Here is a 17028-nt window from a genome sequence, read left to right as displayed (position 1 = left end):
TCTATAAACCTACTAGTGGCACACAGACCCCAATGAATAGCTATTCTTCTTCCAAGAGCTTTTGAAAAATGCAACTCTGTTCAAACTTGCTTGTTCTCCATGTGCTTGCTGGTTCTCTAGCAGAGCATAGATATCTAGAGAGGATGCAAGTCGTACCTCTGTCATCCTGGATGCTCAAGGTGGCCAATCAAATCTTTTTTCAAAGGAAGTATCACTAGCAATTCGGGTGGGACAGGCATCTGAGACTCTCTAGCTAAACTCCTGAACACTTGTACGTGCCGAGTTTTCCTTCTCTTTCTCCCACCTACTCTGCCCAAAGCACCATGAGGCAGACTTCATTGTGTTTCCCTTGCTCGTTTGTCAGCGGGAGAATGGGAAGTCTTTCAAACGGACCATACGTGCAGCCACGGCATCACCCTCATTAGTGTCCAAAGAACCCAGACCTATAATGATATGATAAGTATAAAGAAATATGTACCGTGGATACCAAGGATTCTGTCAGAAATCCATGTTTTGAATTTTCAGCCTTATGTGCCAGGTATACCCTCCTTCATGAAAGAATACCTTTCTGAGTTTAGTAAGTCTCAGAGAAGAGACAGTTTAAAATAATGCCCAGAACTCAGGTATAAATGCAAAATTGCCTGTCTGACCTGCTCAGCTGGGCCACGTGGCCCTCTCATGCACTCGCACCTGAGAAGCCATCCTGGGAGGCAGCTGGCCCCCGAAGGCTGCACACAATCTGTAATAACCTTTCCTGGTAGGACACACACAGCCCTTGTCTGTGCCTTCTACTTCCCAGTGTTTATGCCTTTCTTTTCTGGTCTGGAAAGAAAAGGACTGAGATAGTTGTCTTTGTATTATGGGGAAGGAAATGTCCCTCCAGCTGGGAGAGACAGGTGAGTGGAGCATTCCACATAAAACCACTTTGGAAACCCAGGGGCCGTGCTCCTGTGTGTCCACCCACGGGTCCCACAATCAGAAGCACTGCCAAAGGGAGTCAACAGCATTTGGATCCTATAAAGAAGCTACTTATAACTGCTAATGTGGAGCAAGATAATGACGGGAGGCCAGGAAGCACTCGGCAAAGTGATAATAGGGAAATTATGACATCTGTGGCCCCATTTGGTCTCTAGTCAATAAAGCACAAAGCCCAATAACTCTCCCATTTCCCCAGAACTAGAAGAAACAGGGCTGGTCCCACTAATAGGAAAGACTTGGAAAATTACATAGAAGGATCCATGTCCCAGCCCAGACTCACGTTGACCTGTCACCATCTCCCCTCACCCCAAACAGCAGATGCCCCGACACAATTGCAGACCACCACGTCACAGCCCTCAGGCTTCCCACACGCACCTGCTTCTGGGGCCCTTTTATAGCATATCTGATGCAATGCAGTATTTTCTTTTTTTTTCCACCCTCTAAGACCTAACATAAAAGAAGAGGGTTACTCTCTTTAAAATCATATTGCAAACGCTCATCTGAGCTTTTCGAGAGTCTAATGTTTGTATCTCCCCTTTCTGACCTAGCCCAAGCATGTGGTGGCTTTCCTCTACTGCAGGAGGAGAGAGCTTCTTATCTCAGGAGGAGTGAGTTAAATGCAGACAACAGAGATACCATCTTTAGAGAGTACTGCGGGGGGAGCCTCACACACTGGAAGCAATCTTATTTTTTCAGTCTCGTGGAACTGAAATAAAAGCCTTTTTTTTTTTTTTTTTTTAAGAACAGAACTCCAACACAAAGACTTGAGATACTGGGATGGAGGGGTGGTGAATAAGCCAATCAATTTAGCATGAACATGTGGGACCAACTCTTTGTTAATAAAGATCAAAACATGAGTAATACAGAGTGAGTAGTCATCCGCCGTCATGACATCCCTTCAAATGCATCCTGGGAACAAGTTTGCTGCATTAATGAGAATCAGGATTGTTGTCATATAATTTCTAATTTCAGTCATGTCTAAATATGTAACTAATCAGCTAACACAATCATAATATTTCCTCAACTACAACCTGAATTTTATTTTAACCAGTCACCGAAGAAGAGGTAACAATTTCACGTTAAGGTGATATGCCTTTAAAACAAAATTCAAATTTTGAACAGTCTGTCCCACAAATCGACAGGAGGCATCACTTGAAGAGTGACACGAGCTTCAGAACATAAGTGCACTCACTCTCAGATTCAATATAAAATGTAATTCTCCACAGAAACACTGTCCAGAAAGGTAATAAGGGGACATCTAGAAAGAGGACTTTATTTTATTGTGCACATGCATGCACACACACACACACACATGCTTGCGCGCACACACACACCACCTTCATTTGTAAGCTTTTCTATCACAGATGCTAGATATTTTTTACGAACCAAACAAAGAATGTATGGAGAAAGGATTTACTGAGCAGAACACATAAAAGAAAGGACATATTACTAAGCTAGGAAAAGGAACACAAATATACAACTCATGCACATCTAATAAAAGCTTGATAGCCAAGAGAACAAGGGAGAAAGCATAAGAAAGAGAGGAAGCAGGAGGATAAGGTATGAAATGTCTGAACTGTCTGAATGACAACAGCCATTTTATCCAAAGTGGCTATTAGGAACAATTTTATAACTGATAACACATTTTAGTGGTGCCCCCTCACCCTGCAAAAGGATTCCGGGGATTATTGAGAGAAGCATGCCAATGATGATAACCCTATCTATCCACATAGCTTTCCATTCCAGCTGTTACTTATAAAATAGTGACATCTATGGTCCCCAAAATGCTCAGCCTCAGAGGTTGATGGAAAGATGGAAAACAGAGGGCTGGATTTGAAGGCAAGTCCTGCATTACAGTAAGCATTGCTCTGTTCAGTAGACTAGAGATTCAGTAACCAGAGACAATGTAAGATTAGGAAACAAAGAGGGAAAGACCAGTTGCAATGGGAGCAGGGGAACAAGAAGGGTGACCACAGAGTAGCTCTAAAGAGATCATTTCCTAAGAAAAAGGAAGAATGACAAACTATCAGTCTAACTAGATTCTAGCCAGGTCTGTAGACAGGGTGAACACGTAAGGGCAGATCATAGATATAAACTGATAGCCTGAGGGATGGATTAAATCTGCAGATATGTTTTGTCTGGCCTGCATGATTTCTTTAGCTGGAAATTTTGCAGATTGGCAATATGGGCTGGGCTCAGCTGGGTGGTTCTTCTAGCTCTGGCTGGGCTTCCTTTTAGTCATCTGCAGGCTGGCATGTAGTTTTGCTGAACTTGGCTGGGCACTGTCACATCTCTAAACAAGGACTGACTCAACTCTGGTTCACATGGCCTTTCATCCTCAAGTAGGCTGGCCTGGGCTTGTTCATATGGCAGTTGGGCAGAGTTTCAACAGAGTGAGAGAATACACAAGAACTGATCCCTTGGCACTTCCATCGCATTCTATTTCCAAAGGAATTCACAAGGCCAGTCTGGGATTTAAGGGTATATATACAGAAACAGATTTCACCTCTTGATGGAAGGATGTGCAAAGGGGAGTGGATCCTGGGAGGCATGAACAACTGCAGCCATTTTTGCATGCACTCTCCCACATCTAGTGACTAAGCCCAGATCCAAGTTATGGTTGCACTTCCTAGATGACTACACCCACCAAGGTTCCTGGCATTCCCGATTATCCCCCTCTCGTTACAACCAACCAACCTGACACATTTCTTGCTTGTCTCCTATTATCTTCTCATTTTATTAAGGCAGCAGAAGGGAAGAAAGTGAGGTAATAAATCCTTCCCAGGGTATTAAGGGATCTATCCTTTCTGTAGATCTCTTGTTCTTTTTCCCTCATAACAAAATCTTTCCTTTCATGACCATCTCTTTTGACGCAACTTATTTAAACACTGCTTATAAATTCTGACATTTAATAAAAACTGATACCATTTCTAGGTACTGCCCACAAAGATTCCTTCAAGGCATCATGGCCTAGGTGAGGTACATAGGAACCCCAAAACCAAAAAGGTAAGGCTGATTATCCCTACAATAGTGCATAGCTGTCTACTGATACGGAGCAGAAAGGCTAAGTATATTTCAAAACACTTTTCAAAGTCCTTGGACTAGAAAAAGAAATTATTCAGATCATCAAGTTCCTAACCATCCTCTCCCTCTTCTACCACTAGTTGTTTCATCAGTGATTCCAAGCAAGGGAAATCACTTCTGCCATGGAATTCCAACCCCAATTTAATTCCTTTCTCCTCTGCCCCTCTCACTTCAAAATACAGGAATCTCACTCATCTTTTGAATTCAACTCCAAGGCCATCTGAACCTCCCCAGATTTCTCCCTCTCTCCTATACCTTGTGCCTTATATCTTCAGAAGACATGGTGCCAGTATGCCTACATTTGTAATTTTATGTACCGACCTCCCCTCTCTCTGCTTACCACCCCGTAAGCAGCAATGGTCCTTGTAACTTGCTAATGTCTACAACAACGTTTTTCATATTGCAGACTCTGAAAGATTTGTCAGAGGAATAAGTGAATACATGATTTCTATCTTGGTTTAACAACAAGGAACATCTCCAACTTTACATTAATTCACATGGTACTTTTATCTGCTTCAAAATGTTGACATGTGTATTATCTCACCCCCCACCCCCCACTCCAACCATGAAACTTTGATAAGAGGATTATGATCCCATCTTTGGATTATGAAATGAAGGACTAGAGTAGTTAAATGATTTGTCCAAGTCATCCGAGTAATGACTGATTGGGCTAGGATAAAAACCCAGATCTCTTGGTTTTTAGTTCAGTGTTCTTTTTGTGGTCATGGAATCAGTGACAGCACTGTAATTTAAAAATTAAATATAAACTATATGGCACTGAAGGGGGAGAGCTCTTAAGAAGTCAAAGGTCACTAGGATCCACTGTGCCTCAATTATGGGATATTCCTTGGGCTGGCTGTCACAGGCATCCACATTAGCTAGCAGTGAATATAGTCAAAGGTACTCCCCACACAAGGATTCCCACTGACAGTTAATCTTTAATGGGCTGCAAATGGAAAGCTGCCAGTTCCCAAACTAGTTTCCTTCTGGTCTCCATTAACCTAATGATTTTTCCCAGCTAAAATAGATAACAAAACAATGGAAACTTGCAAAGAGCCCTTGACCATACTTCCATTTGAATGGAGTCTCAGAATAACCATGAGGGATGGGTTATTGTCCCTTCCATTTTACAGATGAAGAAGTCAAGGCTCAAAGGTTAAGTGACTTGGCCCAAAATCACATGAAGAACAGCAGAGTCAGGCCTTGAACCTAAGTGTCACTGTGTTGTGTGCTGCCCATCCACCAGCCTTGGAATACTTTCTAAAATTCACCTCCATGAAGATCTCAAGGCAGTTCTAGAATAGTCTTCAGGGAATGAGATCGCTCTCTGCTCGTTCTCCCCTCACTGCCTCTCCTGCAGTCATTGGTGGCTTGATGCCAACATTACTCCCTTGGCCAAGCAACGCATATACCTTCAGACAGTTCAATGAGACAGTCAGAAACACTGTCTTTCCTAAATATCAGTGCTTCCTGGGGTGGTTGTGGGATTAAATGAGATGGTTTTCATAAATGGTGTGGTACAGTGCCCGAAATATAGTAAATTCTCAGTAACACTGTAAAGGGGAGTAGATTTGCCACTCCAAAATATGTCTCTGACAAGAGGTTTATTTTAGGCTGATCATTTTTTTTTAAAAGAAATAGCAGACATAGGGGGTGCCTGGGTGGCTCAGTCGGTTGGGCACCTGCCTTCGGCTCAGGTCATGATCTCAGAGCCCTGGGATGGAGCCCCACATCAGGGTCCCTTGCCCAGCAGGGGGTCTCCTTCTCCCTCTTCCTCTGCCCCTCCTTCCTGCTTGTGTTCTCTCTCTCCCTCTCAAATAAATAAAACCTAAAAAAAAAAAAAATAGCAGACATAGGAAAAGCCTCACAAATGAGGTAGAAGTTACCTTTTTGTAAGATATATTTACATTTCTAAGGGAAATCTCTACTTGTAAGGGTGTCTCCCTCTCTGTACTAGGAAGAGAATGACTGTAAATCTCTAGAAACTCCTTATCAGTGGAGAAGGCAAGGACTTAAATTTGCATTAACAAGGGTGCCTGGGTGGCTCAGTTGGTTAAGCAACTGCCTTCGGCTCAGGTCATGATCCTGGAGTCCCTGGATCGAGTCCCGCATCGGGCTCCCTGCTCGGCAGGGAGTCTGCTTCTCCCTCTGACCCTCCCCCCTCTCATGTGCTCTCTCTCATTCTCTCTCTCTCAAATAAATAAATAAAATCTTTAAAAAAAAAAATTTGCATTAACAACCTTGTTTATTGTACTTTTCCTGGTAACCTCACATAACTGGCCTCCAGGCATCCCCTATTTCTTCTGTGTTTAGCTGGAGAGGTTATTTGAGGTGGTGGCTTGGGCCATTTTGGGGAGTTACTTGGTTTTGCTGGGTTTCTCTCTTATATACAGGACATGTACATGTTGTTAAACTTCTGTTTGTTTTTCTCCTGTTTATCTTTTTATTACAGGGAGTGTCAGGCAAGAACCAAGAAGGGTAGAGAAAAAATTATTTATCCTCCCCTACAGTTGATAATGATGATGATGATTATATTGTTGATGCATTGATAGCTACTAAGAAGATTTAACACTAAACAATCCAGATGAAAAACATTTCATGAAAAATAGTATAAATCAGTCATTCCATTTGTGTGAGAGTCAGTAATCACAGAATGAATCTGTAAACCAAAAAATGATCGTTTTAGATAGAGTGTAAGATAATGGTGGATTGCTGACTCATTTATTAAGTATATATGTTAGGAGCTGGTGATGCAAACATGAGTAAGATATAGACCTGATTTCAAATAGAAAATATTTGGCACAGGATAATAGATAACATTTATTAAACACATAACACTGTTCCAAGAACTTTATGCAGATTATTATACCATTTAACACAGAGCCATCCTTTGGATTAGGTCTATTATTATCCCACAATTTACAGAGGAGGAAACTGAGACAGATAAAGCAACTTACTTGGGATCACACAGCTAATAAGTGATGTAAGTGAGACCCAAACCCAAGGAGTCTAAATGCAAGGCCAGAATGCTCTTATCTACTACAGTAGCCCCCTTATCCATGGAGGACATGTTCCAAGACTCCCAGTGGATGCCTGAAGCTGTGAATAGTCCCCAACCCTATATACACTGTTTTGTCCTATACTTACATACCTATGATGAAATTTAATTTATAAATTAAACACAGTATGAGACTAACAACAACTAATAATAAAACAGAACAATATACTATAATATAGGTCAAGTGAATGTGATCTTTCTCTCTCAAAATGCCTTATTTGTACTGTATTCACCATTTTTCTTGTGAAGATGTGACATGATAAAATGCTGACATAAGGAGATGAGGTGAGGGGAATGACATAAGTACTGTGCTGTAGCATGAGACTACTACCTAACTTCTGACGACTCCTCAGAAGAACCATCAATCATCTGCTTCCAGGCTGTGGTTGACCGTGGTTAACTAAAACTGTGGAAAGCAAAACCTCAGGTAAGGGGGCGTGGGGGAGACTTCTGTACTTCTGTACTCTACAGTATCTCCCAGTAGGGGCTCAATAAACATATTTTGAAATAAACTAATATTTACAATGAGAGAACTAAGTGCTTGAGCAGATGTGTCCCCGAAGTGGGAAGACACTGTAAAGTCAGTAGGTATCGTTTCTCATTCTTTTTTTTAAAGATTTTATTTATTTATTTGACAGAGAGAGACACAGTGAGAGCAGGATCACAAGCAGGGGGAGAGGGAGAGGGAGAAACAGGCTCCCCGTGGAGCAGGGAGCCTGATGCGGGGCTCGATCCCAGGACCCTGGGATCATGACCTGAGCCGAAGGCAGACGCTTAACGACTGAGCCACCCAGGCGCCCTGTTTCTCATTCTTAAGACTGGGAGAGGGATACCCTGACACACAGCAGGGAAGGCATCAAAGAAAGGCCTTAGGAATGTCCCAGATGATCAAGGAGGGAAAAGGCATCTTAGGGGTAAGCTACAGTCTGCAAAGATTCCAAGTACCCATGGATTCCAATTTGGGAGGCCTGTAACATTTTCCTTTACTTAAAAGGGGCTTAGAAGTTCCCCTTCTAGAATGAAGTTCCCCTTCCCCCAGAAGGAGAGGGGCCAAGGATCCTTCCACCTGTCCCACTCCCTCTAGCTATGAGGACTTCTCAGAGCCTACTGTCCCACCATTGCTCTGTGCTCTGTGCTCAATGTGGATTAATATGTGCTGAATGAATGAAGAAGCCCCCTCTCCCAATTGGACGGGGGCTAGAAACGAAGTGGGAACAGAACCTCTGAGGTTAGAATGTATGCCAAAAGTAGCTACTTGTAGAGACATGGGATGGGGAAGGAGTGACAGGAAAAAAACTGGAAACTCTAGTAACCAGGATCCCCTTTATCCAAAGTGTTACTAGAACATGTTTTTCTCCCAAGCATCTCTCCCAGTCCTAGGGAAGCCAATTTACTTTACCTTCCTCATTCTACCCCATTTGCTTCTAATGATTTTTTTTTTTAATCTTTTACACTGAAGGGCCTGGACAGTAGAAAAAAATAAAAGCTCTACATTCTCCAAAGCACAGTCTACCCCCACCTAAGCCATTTGCACCAGCCCCAGGTGCACCCTTCACTTTTGAATGCAGAAGAGCAAAACAAAGGCACTCAGATGCTGATCCTAAATCTTTGAGCTCTCAAAGGACTGTTGAGAGATACATCTACATTTCAAAGGAAAATCAGACTGACTCTCTGAGCATTTGTAGGAAGATCTCAGTTAAGAACGTTAGGACTGTCTGGATTACTGGGAGAACGAGTTCAATCCACAGAAAGAATGGGAGATGGACAGTATTTGGGAAATAGGGAAAGTAGCCCAGCAGCCTCTGTGACTACGTTTGTGGACCCCTAGTGGTTAAGGAAACCAAAATGGAAACCACCTTTCTAGTGAGATTGTCTTAGCCGATGCCAGGCTGGGCAGATAATGACGCCAGTGAAAATTCAGCCCCCTCTCCAAACACTGCTTGCCATAGCTCCTAGACCCCAGTGAGTACACCCAGGACAGCCAGCCAGCCAGGGTGGCTGTGAAGCCTGTAGTTTTATGGGGAGCCCCAGACAACCCTGAGGTATCTCTTATTGTCGGTGATTTTACTTCTGCCTCCTGGAAGACAGACGGCTCCAAAAAAAATTAAGTTCAGTTATAGAGAAATAAACACAAGTTCCTTGTACATGGGAAATTCTGCACCGAGATTCATACCTATGAACTCCTCCTCCTTCATCCAACAGCCAGAGTCTGTTAGACTACAGGATTCATCCTCTTTCAATCCTAATATCCTGTCACTGAATATGGTCACCTTTGAAATGTTTGCTTGGAGTCCCCAAACATCTCCATTCGCTCTGCTAAATTATATTGCCCTTAAACTGTTATAATCCATGCCATTGGAGATATTTGTTTAAAATGCAGATTCCTGGCCTTAGGGATCAGCCTCATCAGGTCCAAATCCCTGAGCAACTTCCTGCAGCCCCTGATCTCCCTTCTCAAAGCTCTGCCTTCAGAGTGGGTACTTTACAGCTCAGTTCATAAGCATCCTCCTATTATCTCTTAGGTGATCATTTTGTTTTTCTAGCTAGAATTTTACCGCCTCAAGGGCAAGAACAATGCGTAAACATTTTTAACCCAGGAAAGAGAAAAAGAAATAAGCATTATTACATGTCAACCACTGTGCTAGGAGGGTTCCCACATGTGTTCTCATTTCGATTCTGACAAAAACTCTTCAAGGTAATATGTCAAAGCATAATTTTCTGAATGCTAAAAACATAATTCTTATACAAATATATAGTGAGAATGTGTCAAACTTTATTTAGCTCATTATTAAGGAAACTAGCAGGACGACAAACCAGTTCTCAAGAATTATGAGAAACAAGAATTGTAGTAGGCGGGGGAGCGGAGAGGGAGTAGAGGAAGAAAGAAAAGGAAATACTGAGAAAGCATGGCTTAGTTGGCAAAACTAGTTAATGTCCTACAGGGCAATACAACAGTAACTCTGGGGGCTATCTTCTCTATTGGACAGAAATTATGTCATCACCTCTCATCAGTTCTACAGAATTGGAAAATAACTGAACCCTAATCCACTGTGCAAATTTATGTTTCCCTAACAAGTCAGATGTCCTTCAGCTGTACTTTCTAGAAAATGTTCTTTTTTTTTTTTTTTAAAGTTTTTTTTTAAAGATTTTATTTATTTGACAGAGAGACACAGCGAGAGAGGGAACACAAGCAGGGTGAGGGGCAGAGGGAGAAGCAGGCTTCCCGCCGAGCAGGGAGCCCGATGCGGGGCTCGATCCCAGGACCCCGGGATCATGACCTGAGCCGAAGGCAGTCGCTTAACCGACTGAGCCACCCAGGCGCCCCTCTAGAAAATGTTCTTAACGTGGCATTAAAAGATCATTTTATGTCCTTTCTGCCTGACTTGCTGTTCTGGAAGTTTTTCTGAGCAATAAGTATAATTTATCCCCATTTTATAGATGTGAAAACCAAGGTTCAGAGTAGTGAAGCCCCTTGCCTGAGACCACAAATAAGGAGAAGAACCATGTATCAGTGCTAAAATTTGTCTAATTCCAAAGTCCAACCTTCTACTATATTACTCTACCATTAGGTACATAAAAGGTATTCAACAAATTTTCTAAATTGGTTGACATAAGAGTAGCATCCAAAGGCTTAATTTATAAAATATTAGCAAAGTAACCTAGAATATTGATACCTGTCCCAAAGTGCTTAAAGTACTCATTGGAAAAGTTGACACACAGAGAAAGGGGTATCTGAATGATGGTCCTTCAATTCCAAGTCAGATTCTACATTTCAAAGAGGAATACAACCATCTTGATTATCTCTCTACCATAAGCAGGATTGTCTTAGATGCTGCAGATGTAACCCTTAACTTTGTGGCACTTGTCTTTAGATAACCATTCAACAAATATTTTTTATCACCTACTGGATACCAGGAACCCTAGTCCCACCAATACCACAATTCATGTTAAGATACTTTAAGGCATTTAAAAATAATCATTTTATTTTACTTCGAGAGTTGTAAGATTTTATTTCAGATCAGGAATAACGACCTAATCATAAGTAATTATGTCACATGTTAAAGACTGAGAACTTTCTTGGTAGTTAGGAAATCATGTGGACTTCCTTTTTTAATTGTAGCAATTTCCTATTCTATTGAGGAATGCCTTCAAAGGTGACATGTGGTAACTTGGAATGAAAGAGAAACAGTGTCATTTTTCTTTTCAAGACAGATGCAATGCATTTTAATTTGGGAAGAGCCAAATAACTTTTGCAGTAAGCCATGCCACTTTCCTTTTCTATATAACTTCAGGAACTCCATTACTTTTCTTCTCACTAAACAATAACTAATTCCTATGTGGATGTGTGTGGTCGTAGTACTGCTTTTGGACAGCAGAGGTCACTATTAACAGGTACACTGGATTACCAATTTTAATAAATGCAAAAGAGCTATAGAGGAAGAAGCAGTTTTACCTAAACTATCTACTCTGTGGTCACTGTACAAATGACCAATAACTAAAACTGAAATAAAAAAATCCTCATCTTTTCCTGATAATATAGCCACCAATATCAGAATGATATTTTCTAAGAGCCACCCACCCCATCATTGACTTAGAAGTCACCCATTAGCCAGTTAATATAACCAAGAGCAATCTGGTGTTTGAGGTTCCCCACCTTTCGTTTGACCAACACTGGTAATAAAACATTCAAATCATAAATAAGAGATCAACTCTAGGATACTAAATACTAAGTATCTCTTAACATCTGAAGAGTAAAATGTTGTGTCAAGTGGTTCTCAAGCTTTAGTCTGCATTAAAATCACCTGGAAGTTCTTGTGAAAACACAGATTGTATGTCCCCTTCCCAAAGTCTCTCATGCAGTAAGTCTGAAGTGGGACCCAATCATCCCAATAATTTGCAGTCCTAACTGCTGTGGCTGCTAGTTTAGAGACCCTACTCTGAGAACCACTGGTCTCTACCAAAGCTTGAATTACACACCCAACACAACACCATGGCCAGATGCGGGGTGGGAGGAGGTGGGGCGAGCTTTATTTTAGAGCTTAATAAACCACATTCTGGGTAGCTGGAACTCAATCTAATAATGTTATTCTGCTGATATTATAATCACATCCCATGTCATCCCATTATTTTTCTTCTGCCCTTATCTTCATGTTATTAAATGTTTTACTGGTTATGTCACTGTTTCCTATCCACCTGTCCAGCACCTTGATGTTTGTGCCGAATTCTTCATCTCAAATTAAACAGCTTTATAACAGAGTTACATTTTCGGGAACATTGAGTTTAGAGCAATGGACAAAAATCATAAAGAGACAAAGGGAGTAAGTCAAGCAGTGATCGAATGAGAAGAATTTCACTGAGAACAGCCAGAAAAGGTCTCACTAACCCGGATTTTCTAACATGGAACTGAGATCCCCTTCCTTTGGCCTGTCGTTTTGCTCCATCATTAGCAAGCAGGTTGGATCTTGACTGGGCATTAAATAGGATGCCGTAATATGACATAAACTTCCATGCTAATACAGAGACCTATCAGCAGTAAAAATATGGAGAGTGAATATAATGCAAACGCCATAGCAAAATATCACTGACTCATGAATTCGTCTCTCAATCTCCTGGAAATATATATTAGTGCCTTTATGGTTACAGTCATTGGGTCAGATGGAGCTAGGTGAACAGCCACAGTACAACTAAAGGGACTTTTAGTGCCCTCATGAAAGAATTCACCTCATTTCTCAGGGCTATGAGTGAATGAAAATAAGAAATTACAATGGAAATCACACTGCAATCTTCACTCTAGGCTAGGTTACAATGAAGACTATAATAATACATAATAAATATGCAGCAAACCATGCCCCCGTTAAAGGAGACGCTCCTGCTTATTGGCACAGGGCACACATCCATCATGGCTCGTACAATAGGCCCACTGTTCCACACTGCAGGAGGAATGCTACTAGCCAGGAACGACAGGCTCCAGAATTTCCTGTGTGCACCGAGAAAGGAAGTAGAAGTGCCTTTAATGATATAGACTCATGTATACTTGTTTTGTATGCAAAACTGTCCTGTTATAACACTGTCACCCTTGGCTTTTGAAATGAATATTTATAAAGAAGCTTTTGGAACAACAACTTCATTTTAGACCCAGACTGCAATCAAATAGGTTAGGTTTACAGGGCCAAGACTGCAGAATGTTAGGGTGTCCAGGGCTCTGGTGACAGAGAGGCAAGATGAATTCTAACCATCACTTCGACTCAGTACTTTAAAAAATAATATTTTATTAATTCAGTCCACATACAGACTTCTTGAGGCAGAGAGAAATTTGCATTTTAACTAATTCACTTTGTGATAAAGATCAGAAATGGAGGCGTGTGCCTCCATTAGTGATGAAAAAGCCTGGAGAAATCCCTGTCCACTGGATTTTGGGATGGCACATCACCTCAGCTCTGTGACCATCATGGACTGTCAGCAGCTTGCTGCAAAGCACAGAGCATATGGCATGCTCCAAGGATTCGCTAACCATTGTTTTTTTTTTTTAAAACATGTGAGTCAGTCGGTCACTCTAGCTCCTCTGTGGGATAATTCAAACAGCTGATCCCAACCAACTTGAAGGTGGGAAAAGCTTTTTGTCTTACTTTCGATCACACTGGCTTGTGGGGGGTTGTAGCATTTTGTCTGTGGCTAATTTAATAGCACCCGGCTAATTGGCCTCACTACTTTGAAATAAAGAATGGAACCATTTGTTATGAGCGCATCAGAACCAAACAGGCCGAGTTATATTTTTATGTAACCCAAAATTAACTTTTATTGGATGGTATCTTAAATGAAAATAAATACCAAATTTGTTTTTATTTCACAAACACTGAGAGGTATTGGGAATGTCATCAATTCAAGATCAGCTCTGTTCAGAGAAAGACAGAAAAATCGAATGGACTTTTAAATAGTTTTAGTCTTAGTCAAAATCTTGTAATCAAATTATTCTATAATATTTTCCTTCAATCTATTTTTTTTGCTTTGTTTTGACCAGACCAGGAGGATGTCTATTGTAATTTTACTAACTATGATACTCTGGACACTTAACATAGATCAAGGTCATAAATATCAGACTTCTTTGAGTTCTTATCTTTCATGGTTCAGAGACCTCATCTCTTCTTTGATCATCAGGGCTGCTCCCAAATTGACTCTGTTTTTCTCTCTCTTCTCTCTGCAGCCAACTACTGCATTCTGGACCAAGAGATTAATGGAATCACGGTTAGAGTGAAAAAGAATCTAGTGAACCAAAGGATGATAAATGAGTAAATAAATTTCAAAGAAAAAAATTTAAAGAGAGTAAAAAATATGCCGGAAAAGGAAGGTGAATAGAAATATAGATCTGGCAATCAAATTTGAGCATCATATACACTTATGGATAATAAAAAAAAAGAAAAGAAAAGCCTTCCAAAGAGATAGTTTAACCCTAAAAGGAATCTTTCAAATGAAAAGATCTTTTCACAGCATTTTATATTTTCAAATTTATATTGAATTGCAATTAAAATGCTAGATGAATTCTAGGTTAGACTCAAAGGAAGTATGAGTTGAGTCAGGTATGGCAAAGACAAGTGAATTCAGAAAAGAGTAACATCCCTCTCTTTCTAAACAAGGGCTGCTGTATCATTAAAATGTCTTAATCAAATAACAAATAAATGATGTGATATAGAGTGACACCAAGAGAAAATCATGACACTCTTCTTAATTATCCAGCTGTCTCCAAAAAAGGTACATGCTGACCAAGTGTTTTCCGGATTCCAGTGGCTGTCCCAGATATCTTGGAGGGTCAGGAGACCCAGTGTACCAACACGATTTCTCAGGGTTTTATGTGGCATCACCAAGTATCCAGCCACCCTGGTCCAGTTAACAAGAAGAACGGAGTCTCCGTCCTGTTTTCCTGTCCTGGCCTTATTCGGAGCAAGGTTTCCCTGTGCTTCCAGCCACTGTGTTCCCCACCCTATGCCTCATCGGCCATCTCCCAGCTCTCAGAGAAGCAAGGGAGGCATTTGCTCCAGCTGAAAAGTGAAGGGAAATTTGTAAGAGAAAGGATGGCAAGGCAGCAGAGAGAAATTATAATGATTAAGTAGAAAGAAAGGTAAGAGGGGGGAAAAAAAAAGAAAGGCAAGACAAGTAAAAGGATGCCTAGCTACAGAACAACTAGGAAAGAGTGGCTCACCAGAGCCAGTCCCAGGGTTTACTGAACCTGAGAACAAAATGCAACAGCAAGTTGCCATCACTGAGATTGTCATAGGCACTGGAGCCCAACCTTTCTTTAAGCAGCTAGCCTAGATCAGGGGCTTCCAGCTGGAACACATCCAGAAACATCAGCCTTGCCACTAAAACCAATGTCCAAAGGCCTCCATTAATGTGCCTTGCACGCAATTCATGGGAGAGTGACACCACCAACTGCGCTCAAATGTTCTACTTCGTCATACTATACGTGCAGAGCTTACTAAAAGAGACAGCATTAAATGTGAAAACAGAGTGTTGTTTTTTTTTTAAGCTGAACAAGTGCAAGGTATTACTATCATAATATTTAATAAGCTGACAGTCATTTTCCTGAGTTTGATTTATTAAGAAATAGGCAATCAATATTTGAAAGCAGCTGTCAGTAAAAAATCTTGCTCCAAAGAGTGATCTTTGCAAAATGCAAATTGTATTAAAATCCACCCCTTTCCACTTCTCTTCCACTTGCATTTCCCTGCTTACCCTTCTTTGGTCTTCCATTGTTCCCAGGAGAGAGAAAACTCCCTGAAGGCTCTCTACCGTACCGTCTCCTCCTGCAGCCCCATCTCACACCCTTTCTCAGCCAAAAGAACTGAAAGTAGTGTAGTTGGTTCTTCACTCCTCTCTTAAGTGGTCAACTAATCGTTAATCTTCCCTCAGATTTTAGTTTCATAGTCACTTTCTCAGAGAAGCCTTCCTTGAACTCCCTAATGGAACCAATCCCGCTTCTACAGGTTCTCAGGATGCCATGTACCCCTCCCTCCCTACTATAATCAACACAATATATTTAACATTTGAATGATGTTTGTCTCCCTCAGAAGACTCGAAGATTCATGAGAGTAGCGATCATGTCAGTTTTACTCACCTTCTGTCTCGACACCAAGAATAGTGTCTGACACTAAGTAGATGCTCAAGAATGAATGAATGAATGAATGAAAGAACGAAAACAGACCCATCATAAAGATAGTCATCATGGTTCATCTCAAAGAAAGAAAGGAAGAGAGGGAGAAAGAAAGAGAGAAAGAAAGAAAAGGACAAATGTTTGGATTACAGTTCCTCATCAAATATTGATTCGTGATTAATATATTCAATAGGTATTTATTGTGCTTCCTACTAAGTAGACTAGATATAAAAATAAACAAAGCACAATTCCTGCCTTCAGAATACTTATTCTCTAAATTCTGCAAAGTGCCAGATGATAAATACTTTCACTTTATGAGCCAGGCAATCTTGGTTGCAACTACTCAACTCTGTAGTACAAAAGAACCTATCAGCATATGCAAATGAACGAATGTGGCTGTGTTCCAGTAAAACTTTATTTGAAAAATAGGTTTTGGTTGTTTGGGCTGTATTTGGTTGGGTGACTATAATTCGCTATCCCCTGCTCTAGGAGAAGTAACAATACATATGTGTAGATATATATAATATTTTAATTCACAATAAATATTTTGATTCTTCAGTCAACTGATGGGTCCCTACTATGGACCCTGCACTGGGCTAGGGTTTTTTTGTCACACAAGATGAAGGCTGGCCATGCTCCAAGGGAAGCTCATCACGTAAGGAAAAAGACTCTCATGTCCATTCATTTTAATAAAACAACTTGAAAAGGATTCAAGAGGAAATTCTCTATGTAACACAAGGAAAACAAAGTTTTCTAAAAGCTC

This window comes from Leptonychotes weddellii, chromosome 5 (genome assembly GCF_054177405.1).
Source record: "Leptonychotes weddellii isolate Sample4059 chromosome 5, ASM5417740v2, whole genome shotgun sequence".
NCBI classification, from domain to species: Eukaryota; Metazoa; Chordata; class Mammalia; order Carnivora; family Phocidae; genus Leptonychotes; species Leptonychotes weddellii.
The sequence above is the reverse complement of the archived record's forward strand: the minus strand, read 5'-3'. Positions refer to the sequence as shown.